At 44.7% G+C, this 15,721-nt stretch overlaps 1 protein-coding gene across 3 annotated transcripts in view; it reads right to left on the bottom strand.

Moving 5' to 3' along the window:
* The window catches only part of ARK2N (arkadia (RNF111) N-terminal like PKA signaling regulator 2N), an 82,512-nt gene extending 70,033 nt beyond the window's left edge, over positions 1 to 12,479 (bottom strand). For 2 of the 3 annotated variants that reach the window (XM_073343456.2, XM_073343458.1), the window contains exon 1: positions 12,296 to 12,479. The gene's annotated coding sequence lies outside the window, so the exon portion shown is untranslated. Of the gene's footprint in view, positions 1 to 12,057; positions 12,243 to 12,295 lie in introns of those variants that run through there. The other variant, XM_073343457.2, reaches the window with a different exon arrangement.
* Between the last annotated feature and the right edge of the window lie 3,242 nt (positions 12,480 to 15,721).

Here is a 15,721-nt window from a genome sequence, read left to right as displayed (position 1 = left end):
AAATGGAGACAGAAGACACTCGATCCACAAAGGGACTCAGGTGCCCTGCCAGCCAGTAGTATTTACAGCTCCAAGTTAAGTGCCCAGCCTCCCCCTGCATTTTATGGGGAGAGTTAGGTTCCTAAAAGAGGGATTCACAGAAGCCAACACACTGAGTGGGGAGCTGCCTAAACTAGCCAGTAATAATTCCAAGGAGAGGTGCAGCATCTAAGCACCATCCGTCAAAGGTAGTTAGGTGCCTAACTACCTCTTGGAGTTAGGCACCTAAGTCAGGTCAGCCCTTTTTCTTTCTCTCACACATACACGCACTCTCAACGGACATCTGCCCCATAATAGCTAATAGCCCAGTGGTTCGGGCACTCACCAGAGCTGCACAAAACCCCTCAAACCACTGATCTGCATAATTTGGAGCAGCTATTTGAATACATCTGGGTTCAGGTCACTGCTCCAAATCAGGCAGAGCATGGATTCAAACTTGGGTCTATCTATCATTGCTAGCTCTTGTATAGAAGTCTACAGCACAGTATGATCAAACAGAACTGAAGGCTGCTGCTAACACATGGACAAGGGGGATCCAGTGGATATAGTGAATTTAGATTTTCAGAAAGCCTTTGACAAGGTCCCTCACAAAAGGCTCTTAAGCAAAGTAAGCAGTCATGGGATAAGAGGGGAGATCCTCTCATTGATCGGTAACTGGTTAAAAGATAGGAAATAAAAGGTAGGACTAAATGGTTAGTTTTCAGAATGGAGAGAGGTAAATAGGGGTGTCCCCCAGGGGTCTGTACTGGGACCAGTACTAATCAGAATATTCATAAATGATCTGGAAAAAGGGGTAAACAGTGAGGTGGCAAAATTTGAAGATGATACAAAACTACTCAAGATAGTGAAGTCCCAGGCAAACTGCAAAGAGCTACAAAAGGATCTCTCAAAACTGGGTGACTATGCAACGAAACGGCAGTTGAAATTCAATGTTGATAAATGCAAAGTAATGCAAATTGGAAAACATAATCCCAACTATACATATAAAATTATGGGGTCTAAAATTAGTTGTTACCACTCAAGAAAGATCTTGGAGTCAGTGGGGATAAGTCTTTGAAAACATGTACACAATTGTGCAGCGGCAGTGAAACAAGCAAACAACATTGGGAATCATTAAGAAAGGGATAGATAATAAGACAGAAAATATATTGCCTCTATATAAATCCATAGGCAGCAGATTTAAAACAAACAAAAAGTAGTTTTTTCACACAACGCACAGTCAATTCGTGGAATTCTTTGCCAGGGGATGTTGTGAAGGTCAAGACTATAATAGGGTTCAAAAAAGAACTAGATAAATTCATGGAGGATAGGTCCATCAATGGCTAGTAGCCAGGACGGGCAGGGATGGTGTTGTTCCCTAGCCTCTGTTTGCCAGAAGCTGGGAATGCGCGACAAGGAATGGATCACTTGATGATTATCTGTTCTGTTCGTTCCCTCTGGGGTACCTTGCCACTGTCGGAAGACCAGATACTGGGCTAGATGGACCTTTGGTCTGACCCAGTATGGCCGTTCTTATAAACCCAGCAGGATGAATATATATACCCATTTGGAAAGTGAGTACAGGTGGTACCAGTGCCATATCCTCATCTGAAACCTGACTAAAGTGTCTAAGAACATTGATTGAGATCAGCTTCTGCTGGACTATTCTCAGAACCACTTTCTTGATAATTTTGGGGACAAAAGTGGGGTTGCTAGTTGGCTCGAGAACTATCTAGGTTACTGTGCAATTTAGCGTGATCAGTGCGATTGCCCACAATGAGAAACTTTGATAATGTTGATCAATAGAGGACCCAACTACTCTCCAACAACCACGGGGGTAACAGGTCCATTTGATATAAATCACAGCTTTCTGATTAAGAATTCCCATTTGTACAATTGGGTCACATAAAAGACTACTTCAAATTCTCAGTTTAGACTATAAACCTTTCAGGGTAGGGACTGTCTTTTATTCCATGTTTATACACTTCTTAACAATGGGACACTGACCAGACTTGAGAACCCGAGAACTACTGTAATAAAATAATTATTTTGATCCTTTCAACAAAGGAGGCATGAGAGCTCTTCACAATGAGAGCGACTCTGGTCTGAAGCTGTCAACTGCAGTCTGGGTTGAGATATTGCAGGTGGTGTGGGAGTGAAGATTCTTTTGACCACTAGCACAGTTGCTCTGTTTATGACTGCATAAAATTTCTTGTGATGCTAATGGGAGTCCAAGATTATTTAGCACCAGATGTATTATAATATTCTGCCCATCAGTTGATGTAGATAAGTAGTAAATTATGATAAGTTATGAGGACAAGGCAGGAGAGGAGGAATTTTAGAACTAAAGCTGAATGAAAGCAGATGATTGTTACGTTTTAACTACACGCACTTTGGTTCCATAAATGGACAATATGCTCTTCAACTATTCTGGCTCAAGGAGGCCCTAGGATGCATGATCAAACCCACTCTCTCCCCTCCAGCTGGTAATAGCAGCATCATGGACTGAATGGTACTACTGGTAACTCTAAATAAGAGGCACTTTAAATTTATTAGTCACTAGCATAGGATTGTTCTCCTGAGTACTCTGGTACCTGCATTGATTATTTTTTGTTTTTGAAGAAGAATAAGGCAATACTGAATTGGCAGTAGGAGAAATATAGTAATATCACCCTCACACTGTAAGAAAAGAGTAGAGAAGCTGGTAAACCTAGCATGTTTAGAGAACAACACTATTCCCTTTAAATAGTCTCACTCAGACTTTAAGGACAGAAGGGACCATCATGATCACCTAGTCCAGTGGTTTTCAAACTGTGGGTTGCGACCCAGTACTGGGTTGCGAAATGTAAGGCACTCAGTCATGGCGGCTCTGGTCAGAATCATTGACCAGGTAGTTAAAAGTCCCGTTGGCGGTGCTGCCCAGCTAAGGCAGGCTAGTCCCTACCAGCTCCGACACCATGCTGTGCCCCGGAAGCAGCAACCAGCAGGTCCAACTCCTAGGCAGGGGGGGCCATGGGGCTCCACACACTGCCCCTGCCCTGAGCACTGGCTCTGCACTCCCATTGGCCAGGAACCAATGGGGGTCGGTGCCTGCGGGCGAGAGCCGCAAAGAGTCGCTTGCGTGCCTCCGCCTAGGAGCCAGACCTGCTGCTAGCCACTTCCGAGGCACAGCGGAATCCGCGATGCCTGGACAGGCGGGAAGTCTGCCTTAGGACCCCCATTGTGCCACTGACCGGGAACTGCCAGAGATAAGCCCATGCCCCAAATCCGCACCCCAAACTCATCATTCCTGGCCGCACCCCAGAGCCTGCACCCCCAGCCCAAAACCCTGACCCCCTCCCACATCCCAACTCCCTGCCCCAGCCCTTAGCCCCCCGCAAAACCCGGAGCCTCCCTCCCACAGCCCAAATCCCTCATTCCCGGTCCCACCCCAGAGCCTGCACCCCCAGGCCAGAGCCCTGACCCCCTCCCGCACCCCAAGCCCCTGCCCCCTCCCGCACCCCAAGCCCCTCATCCCCAGCTTCGTTGAGTTACAGGCATCAACAATTTTCTTCAACTGGGTCACCAGAAAAAAAAGTTTGAAAACCACTGATTTGTCTGACCTCCTGTACATTGCAGGCCACCGAACCTCACCACCCACTCCTATAGTAGACCCCTAATATTAAAAGAATTCAGCATTCACTAGTTTGTATTTTTAAATCCCCTCAATCTTAATTGCATGCCCTTATCCAAGTATCGTACTTCAGCAAAGAAGTATATAGACAAAAAAGATTAGATTTATTACACATATTGGGAAAAACAGAAGAAAAAACTTTTCTGATCATGTGTGACAAAATTAAGTCTCTACTCTAAATTCAAATTATTTTTGAAAATTGAGTTATATAGGCTCTATAGTATCTATATAGCCCTAGAATTTTTTTTTTTAAATTGGGTTGTGAAAACTTCCTCTCTAACCAGAATTCCATGGCACTCCGTCCTAGCATGTTTTGCAGCAACCTACCATTCCTGAATTCCCTCACACCATGCTGAATTGATATCCAGCCAGGCTCAACCCACAGCCTTCAAAGGGCTACTGCACACCGCTTTTAATTAAGGCTATAAGTCAGTTTTCAAAATATAGTACATTTTATTGGATGAAATCATGGATATAGATAGGGTATCAGCCACATTATACAGCATCCATTTCCTTATGTCTTGAAAAATATTGTCATCAGGTGTTCTGCTTACATGCTGCTAATCAAACTATATTGTAAATCCTGGAAAAATACAGGTATTCTGTGGCCAGGGAGTTTCACAGTTCAATTGCACCCGTGTTGCTCCTCAGTGGTCCAGCCAGGGCACCTACTCTTCTCAGGCTTCCAGCTTCCACCTCTCTTGGGTGGAGACCCGCATCCCTCTCCCTTCTGACCAGCTTATTTCCAGGCTGCACAGTTCCCTGACTTCACTGTATATTTCCCAGTACAGTCAGGTTGTTTGAGGACACCTGCTTGCTTTCTCTTTAGAGAAGGTTATCAGGTGCTACAGATATAAGTCACCACACAGCACTTCCCATGCAAGCCTCTTAAGGTAAAAAGCATTACAGAGAAAACACATAGAAAACAATGAAAGAACCTACTGAAATGAAAATAACCCTAAAATGAGCTCTAATAGGAACTGTCCTTCAAACCCTTCCCCTCTCCACCTGCCCACAACCAAAGGGGAGTTCTTGCAGTTACCAATTCATCACAGCTTCAGCTCAGAACAAGCACCCGGCCCTTCCAACCCTCCACTAAGGATTGGGACCCTCCATGGATCAGGGTCCTGTCCATTTGCTGGATGAGGAAGAAGGCCTTGAGCCAGTTTAAAACCAGGCTTATTTATCCACAAACCCTTTCTTTGCCCGCTGGGCCCTGGAGAATCCAGTTTGAACTAGTATATGCAGACCTCTCCAGAGGGGTGGCTTCAAAAGGTTGATAGGAGAAAGTATATTAACATCCCCGACTACGGAAGGTATATACAATGCCACAACACATATATAATTGCATTTTTAATACAACGTACCTCAGAGATATTAACCCTAATTCAATAAATTTTACCTTAATTCCATAAAATTTATTCAGGATAATACAGAATATTGTCAGTCTGTCACAGGGAGCAACAGCCAACTATAATCGCGCCAACTTTCTTGCTAGCTGTACCTGCAAGCTCTGCTACAGAGTTTAGCATGAAAATATTGCTGCAGCCTCATTCAGTGAAATTAACACGCATTGCTACACTGTGCTTTTATCATTAACCCCCAAGGTTTTAATATTATAGAAGAGAATAAACAACTGCAATACTTCCTTTACTTTTCCTCTTAATTAAAGTGAACTAGTGCTAGTGAAAGGTGCTACCTTGACAGTCTGGAGACAGGGTTTGCTACAGGCACTGTCAGCGTCCTCAGACTAGCCTGCAGTGTGCTTGACCTCACTCTCCTCTCAAATATGTTAATTTAGATATTAAATACTTCTCATTTATCAAATGTTAAAGTCAGTCATAGCATGTTTTTTCCCCCCAAAGGTCAGTTTCTGCTTCACTAAAGACAAAGAAAAGTCTTCTCTTTGCAGCTATTTTGCTGAATGCCTCTAGTCTTGTCAAAGGTGCCTGACTGGCTACAAGTGTTAACGGAGGCAACCTATTAGATCTAGTCCATCTAACAGCAATGGTATTATATATTCAACAGGTAACTCATACCATCTCTTTAGGTTACGAGTTTATCCAAAATGCCTTATACTGAAAGTCAACTTGCATATTGTTTGTACTGAACTTGTAGTATTAGGGTTTTTTAAATTATTGCCCTGTACCAATGCCCAATGTCAACAGTCCTTATCAGTGATCATCTAAAGAGGAAGAAGAGAAACTCTGCATAAAGTAGAAAGTTTGGATCAAACTGCTTTGAGGCCCTGTATTTTTTCTGTGGGAGATTCCACACAGTTTATAGAAAATATTACATTAAGTGAGCTCACTTAAAATATTTTAACTTCAGCCACAGTGACAAGCATACGCAATCAGTAGTCAGTCTCCAATCCCCCTCCTGTACTCACCACCTCTTTCCCTAAGAGGCTGTGCCAGTTCTTGCTATACAGTCATCTTGAATTCCCTGGGAAAGCATTCTCAGAAAAGACAGAACTGGCAGAGTGAAGTGGGTGGACTGGAAGCTGACAACTGATTAGAAAGCCAAGATAAAACTGAGAAGTCTAGTAGTCTTAAACTGTTTTCCTGCTAACGAATGTCAGCCTGATTTCCCAGCATTACCAGAGATGGATATCAGCATTATGACAAACTAATATAGGGTACATTTAAATATTGGAATAATTGCTTAAGCAAAATAGACAATTATCTAACTTAGAAAAAGAGTGCAATAGCAATTGTAATCTATCATTTAGAGTGGATTGAGTCAGGCCTCCTTGGGCATATTTCCAGCTCTGCCACTCGCTTTGTAAACTTGGGCAAGTCACTTAACTGCTTCACCTCAGTTTACCCAAAATGGAAACAGTAATGTCAGCTTCTGTGAAAGGAAGCCTTGTACAGTTTTATCAATGACTAAAACTCAAGACCATTGATAAACACTGATGGAGCAGGCTGGGATAGGAGTTAAATTTCCCATATGTGATCAGGTTACGCATGTCCACCTTTCTGGAAAGTTTAAGAAGGTACAGAGAAACAATGTCTATAGGATACTATTAGAAAAGGAGAATTTCACCATAAATACCCAAAGCCATAATTTCAGTAACCTCTTGAAATTAAAGTGGTGCAAATGTAAATTTGAAAGTGTCTTAAATACACACACTGATACCTACATCTAGCCTTAAATAAATACCTGTTATTTGTGATTAAAAGTAGCCTGATGTAAACATCATAACAATTTAAGATTTCTCCACAAAGATTGAGCATCAAGAGAGGCATAGTATATCTGTGAAAGTAAATATATTATGCTAAGTGAGTTATGCATATTCTGTTTGAAAGGCAGCTACACAATTAAATTCAGAGAAAACAGAGGATAATGGACCACCCTGGATCTGAACTCAACCCACTGCATGCCCATGGGCGTATTATTTGACCTTCCTGTGCCTCAGGCAACCCATCTGTAATTGAGTAAGAGCAACATCTCACTAACTCAGATGTTGTGCCTAGTTTTTAATCTTGAATGAGTAAAATTACTATATAAGCGTCAAAAATCTAAGCGAAATAAGGTAACAATAATACAATTGTGTTGGCCTCTTCAGTTATGAAAAATGTATTACAGATGCGTGTGAACAGGGGAACGTATTCTAAGAGAACACCGGACTGGGAGCAAGGAACTATTTAGTTTTAATCCTGGCTATAACACTGGCCTGGACTTCATCTATGCCACCAGTTCAGTTGCAACCTCTCTAGCTCAGTTTCTTACCTAACATAGGGATAATAATTCTCTATGATGAAGGTGTTACCAATACTGAAGATTATCTAATGCTACACACCAAGTATTTTTTGTTATGGATTTTTATACAAACCCCTATACTCCTCTCAATTATAACAGTACAATTAACTAAGGGAAGAAAATACTAATTTTACTGACTTGCTTTTAAGATCATGTGATTAATGACACATATATTAATGAGAACTGAACAGCTTGGTTTGTCAGTCCACCATGGAAATCATCATCACTATAAATAGACTAAGGGAGATAACACTATTTCATTGGAGCAGGCACTAGTGCTGTGGTAGCTCAGCAACTCCTAGGGCTTTCAATACAGCTAAAAGTTAAATGCAAAACTGAAGGCCCTCTGGGTTGAATGTGGATACACGTTTTGCAATATGAACACCATTAGCTTCAAGTCTAGTCAGTTTTAACGGAGATAAAAGACTTACTACACTTGCTCAGCAGTCCCCTATCAGTATCTGCAGTTTTAGGTCACATTTTAATATTATTATGTTACAGACTCAGTGAGGTCAAATGAAGAGTATATTAAAATACAGACACTTTTCCTGTGACCTTTCAGTTTTAGGAACCTTAGAGGTTACTAGTATCTGTAGGTAATAAAGTGTTCAGAGAAATAAAAGTTCATTGTGTTCCTTTAAAATCTACAAGAATTTTTCAAAAACCTTCAGTTAGCAGTGTAGACGGGGGGAACTGGGTGGGGGGGATAAACACAGCCAACGGAGTTCTAACCACCTTCTTTAAGCAAATACAACCTGCAGCCACTCCTTTATACTGTAACATCTGCGGAAACTACAGGTTCAAGGGACACAGATGCTTTTGTGATGAAACTTGCATTGTCGGTGGAGCAAAGGATATGGGAGTGGTCACAATAAGACAAAAGGAAATGGGCAAGTAAGAACACAGAGCCATGAAGATCTTTAAAAACAAACAGAGAAAGCTTGAACTTGATGCAGTATAATTGGGAAGACAGTGAAGGGATTCAAAGAGGAGAGGTGTGATCAGAGCAACAGGCGAAGTTGACAGCAGGTATGTTACTTGCTGCTTTGACTAAACCATACCCTTTTTTGGATCTCTCCACTGTATCCTTCCTTCCTACTTAATCTTCAAGGCCATTCACAATTCTGTTTCTATTCTTTGTTCGTCCAGCCTTACTTCATTAACCCCCATGTCCTCTGCATTGTTGATGGTAGCCTTATCTACCAGTCTGTCAGCTTCCCACAGGTGCTTCCATGTCTTCTTTTACAATTCAGGAGGATTTACATGGCATGTGCTGTGACCACTGACTATCATGCTATTCTTAGTTGCCTGGCTGTTGCTTTGCATTTCCTTCATCATCTGTTTGTTGTACCATTTGTTTGTTATCTTATAAACTGTAAGCTCTTCAGAGCATGTAGTCTTTTTGCTGCACTTTTTACAATGCCTATTTTAGTATGAGACCAGGTACTACCACAATACAAGTAAACACAAGTAACTGTAAACACAAGTTTCAGAGTAACAGCCGTGTTAGCCTGTATTCGCAAAAAGAAAAGGAGTACTTGTGGCACCTTAGAGACTAACCAATTTATTTGTTAGTCTCTATGGTGCCACAAGTACTCCTTTTCTTTTTGTAAACATAAGGTCACTATCTTTTCCTCTTTCGAATCTCTACTCGAGACATTTCTGCTGAGATGCCTATAAGAAGTCAGCCAACTAATGATTAGTTTGAAAAGCAGATAGGGATAGCTGGCACTTATAATTTAAAAATACAAGTGTGTATATAAATAGAGATAGATAAAAATGAATCTGAACTGTTATCTTAATCTTTCTGTTCATATGCAGCTACTATATTCAGCAATCATTTTCCAGCATCTTTTCTGCCCCTCACCCCCTCATTATTCACTTAACAAAACACTGGTATTATAAGTATACTGGCATTATTATCTGATATTTTACCAGCCATTCAAGTCTCCAAGTAATAAAACCCTTCTCTGGATCAGTTTCTTTTGTAAACACCTGACTCTTCCAGATCATTAACCAAGCAGATAAACTGCTCAAGAGTACAGCACTCACATGTTGATCAAGCATGTCATTAGAGTCTTAGGAATGGTTGCTGTGTTGATTGCACCACATTTCATCTCACTGATTGGGTGATACCGATTTACTTATACATGGATCTAAACTTCATGTAGAAAAAAAAAGGTTGTGCGCTTGCTATACCCAAATCACAGAAAATCCTGTGCCACCCAAAACTTTTCAGAAGATAACAGAAATTTGATATATTTAAAGGAACACTGTTAGGTATTTCAGCAAAGATTTATGTTTGGTTGACTTTAATAGCCAAGATTCACTGATTCCAGTAAAACATTTGACACTAGCATTTCTACACAGGAGTTCTAACCGTCTTTGAAACAAAGTCAGAAACTGTGTGTTACTTATATATTAACACTAGCTATCATCAAAAGTTTGAAACTTTATAACTACGCTGTTTGAGTTATGACTTCCCAAAAAGACTACAAAGGCAAATGTGTAAACTTCTCAGAGCACAAATTATTTGGCTGATTTCTTTAAAGATTAAAAACATTTCAGAAGTATATTTAAATTACATAGAATCAGATAGATTTAAGAATAGATTCTTCAGTATTCTGAATAAGAGTGAAGACAACTTTGGAAAAGTCTGTCCAAAAATGCCAGAATTTATAACAATGAGTAGGACCAAAAAGAAAAGCTCAAACATTAGAAAATGTCATCTGAAATATATTCAACAGCTTATGCTATGTCTACACTAGAGAGCTACAGCGGCACAGCTGTTCCAATGCAGCTGCACCACTGTTAAGATCTCTCATACAGCCACTCTATGCCAAGGGGAGAGAGCTCTCCTATCAACATAATTAAACCACCCCCAACAAGCGGCAGTAGCTATGTCAGCAGGAGAAGCGCACACCACCACTTATGCCAGCATAATTTATGTCGCTCTGGGTGCTATTTTTCACACTCCTGACTGACATAAATTGCTGGCATACGTAGTAGTGTGCACTTATGGCCATAGTGTCTTTCTTACACCAAGCAGGACAGTGAAGTTTTATTTACAGTATTTTTAAAAGGTCTTTCTACTTAAAGCTTCAGTGACAAGTCCTACTGTCACTCAGTAGAAACTCCTATTAAAGTCAATGGGAGATTTGCCTAAGTAAGGAAAACACAATTTGAACTCATCATAAACTCTCGAATTGGAACTTTTGCATAAATTTAGATAGGTCTATTATTTATTACATAAATTAGGCATACATTTGTCTCCAGGGGCTTTTCAAACAAAACATATTATGGTATTAGATTATGTAAATTTCTTTCTAGAACTATTTAAGTTAAGAAACCAAAAATGTGCTTCCCAGCATTGTCAAAACAGATTCAGTGAACTAGAGTAATCAAATTACAACAGATTATGGGGCTATAAAGGCAACTGGAAAACTTGAGAGTTGAGCTTTTAAGTCAGGACATGAATGAACACAAAACATCACATCAATGCTCACTGGCACTAACCTAGTAAACCTGAACACCAGGAACCATTATTTCAGTTACCCCTATGTATTCTTTCTGTCCACAATAATATTAATTAAAAAAAAAACATGGTAAGTAAGATCCCTAAAGGTAGATGGGATGAGCATAAGAGTTTATAACTAGAATGACAGGCAGCAGAGCTGGAGTGGTGGGGGGGGAGTGGGACGTGACCACTTTTTGACTGAGCCAAACCTGAGGGCGCTTTGACCCCACACTCCAGGTTGCAACGCCACTCAGGACACTCCTGTGTCATGATGGAGGGGCAGCTGAACCAAATCTGAGTGAATGGCATTCCCACCTGGCACACGGGGTTGCGGCAGCACTCAAGTTTGCACCGGGGTCACAATGCCACCCACTCCAATTTGGCCCAGTTGCCCCTCCATCATGATGGAAGGGCAACTGGGTCAAACCTGAGTGGTGCTACAACCTCACATGCCAGACTGCAGCATCACTGGTTCAAAATTTGGAGAGGATGGGTGTAGGGACTCATGGGCCAGAGGACCAGGCTGCTGGGTGGTGGGGTGCCTGAGAGAAAGAGAAAGGTCAGGCAGAGAAGCAAATTCTATTGGCCCCCACTTCAAACGGCACTCCACAGCCTGGACTGGAACAAATCCCGACACACTAAAGGTCTCTACTGGGCTTCTCTTGAAACCAGAAGTGAGGTGCTGCACTCCCACACTTCCCGCCATGTGGTAGAATGGGCGGGGGAGGGGGGGAGAGAGAGAGATACACCTAAGGGCTCCTGAAAGCCGCCCCAGAAGCTATCAAGTTTTTAAGAGTCACCCCCTGGTGCGCTGAACTGCATTTCCCGGAGCTCAAGGGTGCGGATGTGACCTCCCGCCAGGGGGCCCGGCCTTCACACAGGCACTGGGGTGCTGGAACCACCCCTGAATCCCACCCCCACGCAGAATTCACCCGGCGCCTTGGCACCAGAGCCGGGCCCCTCCCGCCCGCGCACTGAGCCCGCGCTGCGCACTCTAAGGCCGCAGGCCCCTCCCGGCATCCCTTCGGGGCCCAGCCCGCTGCAGCGCGCCGGGACCCGGGCCCGGGCCCGGCCTCGGCCTCACCTCACGGGCTTCCTCCCCGGCCCGGAGAGGGGGAGACGCGGATCCCACCCGAGGCCGCGCCTCCTGCCAGTCCCGGCGCGCTGGGGGCGGGTGTACGGGCCTCTTCCGCCCAGCCCGGCCTGACGCGAGGGGCGGGGGGGGGGGGGCAGCGAGCCCGGCTTCTCCGAGAGCGCAGGCCGCGCGGGCGGGTCCCCCGAGACTGGCCCGAGCCCCCAGCGGCTGAACGCGCGTCGCTCACCAGTGCCAGCGCCGCCGCCGCCGCCACTGCGGCTCCTCCTCGCCTCCCCCTCGCGGGGGAGCAGCTCGGACATGGGGGGCCGAGGCCGGGTCGCCGCCGCCGCCTGCCCCGCTCCCCGCCCTGAGCGCCACCGAGAGAAAATGTCACCGGAGGCCGCTCGGCTCCGCTCGCGGCGTCACTTCCGGCGGCCGGGACCGGGCTGCCGCCGAGCGCCGTGCCGCGCACAGAGCGACCCCGCCGCTGGCCCCTGCAGCGCCACCTGGCGGCCCGCCCCCGCCGCGCCTCCCCCCTGCCCCGCAGGAACGGGAACCGCCCCCAGCCCGGCCCCCGAAGAGTGGGAGCCGGCCGAGCCCCCCCCCACCCCCCAGGGCCCCATGGGGATGCGGGAGCAGCCGGAACCCTTCCTTCCAGGGCCCCATGGGGAAAGGAACCAGGGAGACCCCGCTCCTCTGGGGAGTCGGGGGGTAATCCAGAGCCTCCGACCTAGGGTCCCGTCCAGAGGGATGGGAGCCAGAGCCTCTTCCCAGTCCCGCTTCTCTCCCCCCCTCGAAGAGACCCGGAGCCTCACCTGTCAGCTCCCTCTGGGGCCCCATGGGAAGGGCTTTGGTATCACCCTCTGGCAAGGCAGGGCAGCCCTGGCAAGCCCCTGATGGATGGGGCTGAAAGAGACGGGCTAGACACAAACCAGTTAACTCTGCAGCCCCATGCTCACGGGGGGTGTCCAGGGCCGCCAGGCTCAGGCAGGGCCAGGCTGGAGGTGCCCTCTGTGTTGTTAGCGACACATGGGAAAACAGAATGTTTGAAGTAAAATGTTTCAGGGGTTCCGGCTGCGGAACGTTCCGGACCTTTGCAGTATCTCGTGCAACCTTCCAGATTTTTTGAGAACGACATTTTCTTTGAACCGCCTCGAATCTTGTCAGCCAGAGCCTCGTGGGTGCGTAAGGGGCAGGACCCTGCCAGTCAGTCAGTGAGATACGGAGTGAAGTGAGAGCCCAGCTGCAATATTGTGTAATTGTGAAAGTACTTTGGGGTTTAAGACTTGAAGAGAGTAAATACAGACTAATAAAGGACTATTTAATGAGACACCAGAAATAACTATTGAACCCTTATCTAAGCAACAATATAAAAGAAATACTGTTACTCCTTTTGCCATGCTTAACACATAATGTTTGATAACTTTCTAAGACTGCGGAATATAGACTTTTGTTCTCCCTAATACGGTCTGTTTTTCCCCATAGAAAATAAAAGATGACCCCAAAGAAGCTTTCACATGCTCAATATAGGAAGCAAAAAGTTCAGCTGCAATCTCATTTGAAGCAAGGGGCAAATTTGATGGGAAAATATCTGAAACAGAACAACACAGACTGGGCTTTAGGCCAGGGGTGGCTAGACTGAGAAGGAGCCAGAATTTACCAATGTACATTGCCAAAGAGCCACAGTAATACAGGAGCAGACCCCACACTCACCCCGCCAGGCCCAGCACCTCCTGCCCGCTGGCACCCCTGCCGATCAGCACCTCTCCCTCCCTCCCCGTACCTCCTGCCCACCGTGATCAGCTGTTTCGCAGTGTACAGGAGGCTCTGGGATAGAGCGGGAGGAGCAAGGGCACGGGGGAAGGAGTGGGAGGAGCAGGCTCAGGGGAAGGTGTGGGGGCCTTGGGGGAATGGGTGGACTGGGGGCAGGGCCTAGGGTTGAGCAGTGGAAAGTTAGCAACTGTAGTTCCAGCCCTGGAGTCAGCACATATGCAAGGAGCCACCTATTAACGTCTGAGGAGCCTTGCAGCTCTGGAGCCACAGGTTGGCCACCCCTGCTTTAGGCAATAGTGAGCGTCCCAGTGCAGAAGAAATTGAGGAGCAAAGTGTAAATTATGGAAGTCTTATTACTAAGGAATTAGCAGATTTACCTGATAAGGAATAGAAATGTGAGGAAAGTGATGAAGAATCGTCCAGTTTTCCTGGCGATGTAAAGGAGAGTGATGATAAAGAAAAATCTGGTTTACATGAAAAGGAGAGAAACAATAGAGAAGAATCAGCCTCGCATGATGACAGAAACAGCAGTGAGAAAAATTACACCCCACAAATCGATACATCAGATCCTGCTTTATGGCCAGAAATCCTGAACTCTGCCGCTACTGATCATAAAATTTTGAAGGGGCTGGGCAAATTCAAGGATATGATGTTTCCAGTAAATGAGCAGAAGCGACACTTCTCAAAGTCACACTGTGAAAGAGTGCTCAAGAATGCTAAGAAACTGAATCGGCATTAACTAGTTTACTCAGAATCAATAGACAACGTGTTCTGTTTTTATTGCAAAATATTTGACAAGAATGCCAAATGATTGCTTGTGCTTTCGGGGTACAATTACTGGCATAACTTAGCTGATGCTTTGAAGCAACATGAAAAGGCATCTGGCCATTTTATGGCCTACTCCAAATGGATGGCGTTCCAGTCCAGGTTCAAGCTGAATAAATGCGTAGATCCAGAAAACCAGCGCATTATTAATGTAGAAACCCAGCTTTGAAGGAACGTGCTCAAGCTCTGATCTCAATTACCCTCTTCCCTGCAAAGAATAATTTGCCTTTCTGGGGTTTGGATAAGTTGTTCACGGAACATAATGGTAATTTCCTCAGTTTAGTAGCGCTCCTTGGGAAATATGACAATGTCATGCGTGAGCACCTGCATTGAGTAGTTCGTAAAGAAGCTATCGACCATTACTACAGCAAAACAATTTGTAAGCAGGGTCTGAATGAGTTCTTTCCTGACAGCTAGTTGGGGAAAAGGAGAGACTTGGACAAACTGGAGAAATGGTCCGAAGTAAATAGGATGAAATTCAATAAGGACAAATGCAAAGCACTCCACTTAGGAAGGAACAATCAATTGCACACATACAAAATGGAAAATGACTGCCTAGGAAGGAGTACTGCAAAGAGAGATCTGGAGGTCCTAGTGGACCACAAGCTAAATATGAGTCCACAGCGTAACACTGTTGCCAAAAAAGCAAACATCATTCTGGGATGTATTAGCAGAAGTGTTATAAGCAAGACACGAGAAGTAATTCTTTTGCTCTACTCTGTGCTAATTAGGCTTCATCTGGAGTATTGTGTCCAGTTCTGGGCACCACATTTCAGGAAGGACAATGTGGACAAATTGGAGAGAGTCCAGAGAAAAGTGACAAAAATGATTAAAGGTCTAGAAAACATGACTTATGAGGGAAGATTGAAAAAACTGGGTTTGTTTAGTCTGGAAAAGAGAAGAATGTGAGGGGACATGATAACTGTTTTCAAGTATGTAAAAGGTTGTTACAAGGAGGAGGAAGAAAAATTGTTCTTCTTAACCTCTGAGGATAGGACAAGATGCAATGGGCTTAAATTGCAGCACGGGAGGTTTAGGCTGGGCATTAGAAAAAACTTCCTAACTGTCAGGGTGG

This window comes from Lepidochelys kempii, chromosome 5, assembly GCF_965140285.1.
Source record: "Lepidochelys kempii isolate rLepKem1 chromosome 5, rLepKem1.hap1, whole genome shotgun sequence".
Classification (NCBI taxonomy): domain Eukaryota; kingdom Metazoa; phylum Chordata; order Testudines; family Cheloniidae; genus Lepidochelys; species Lepidochelys kempii.
The sequence above is the reverse complement of the archived record's forward strand: the minus strand, read 5'-3'. Positions and strand labels throughout refer to the sequence as shown.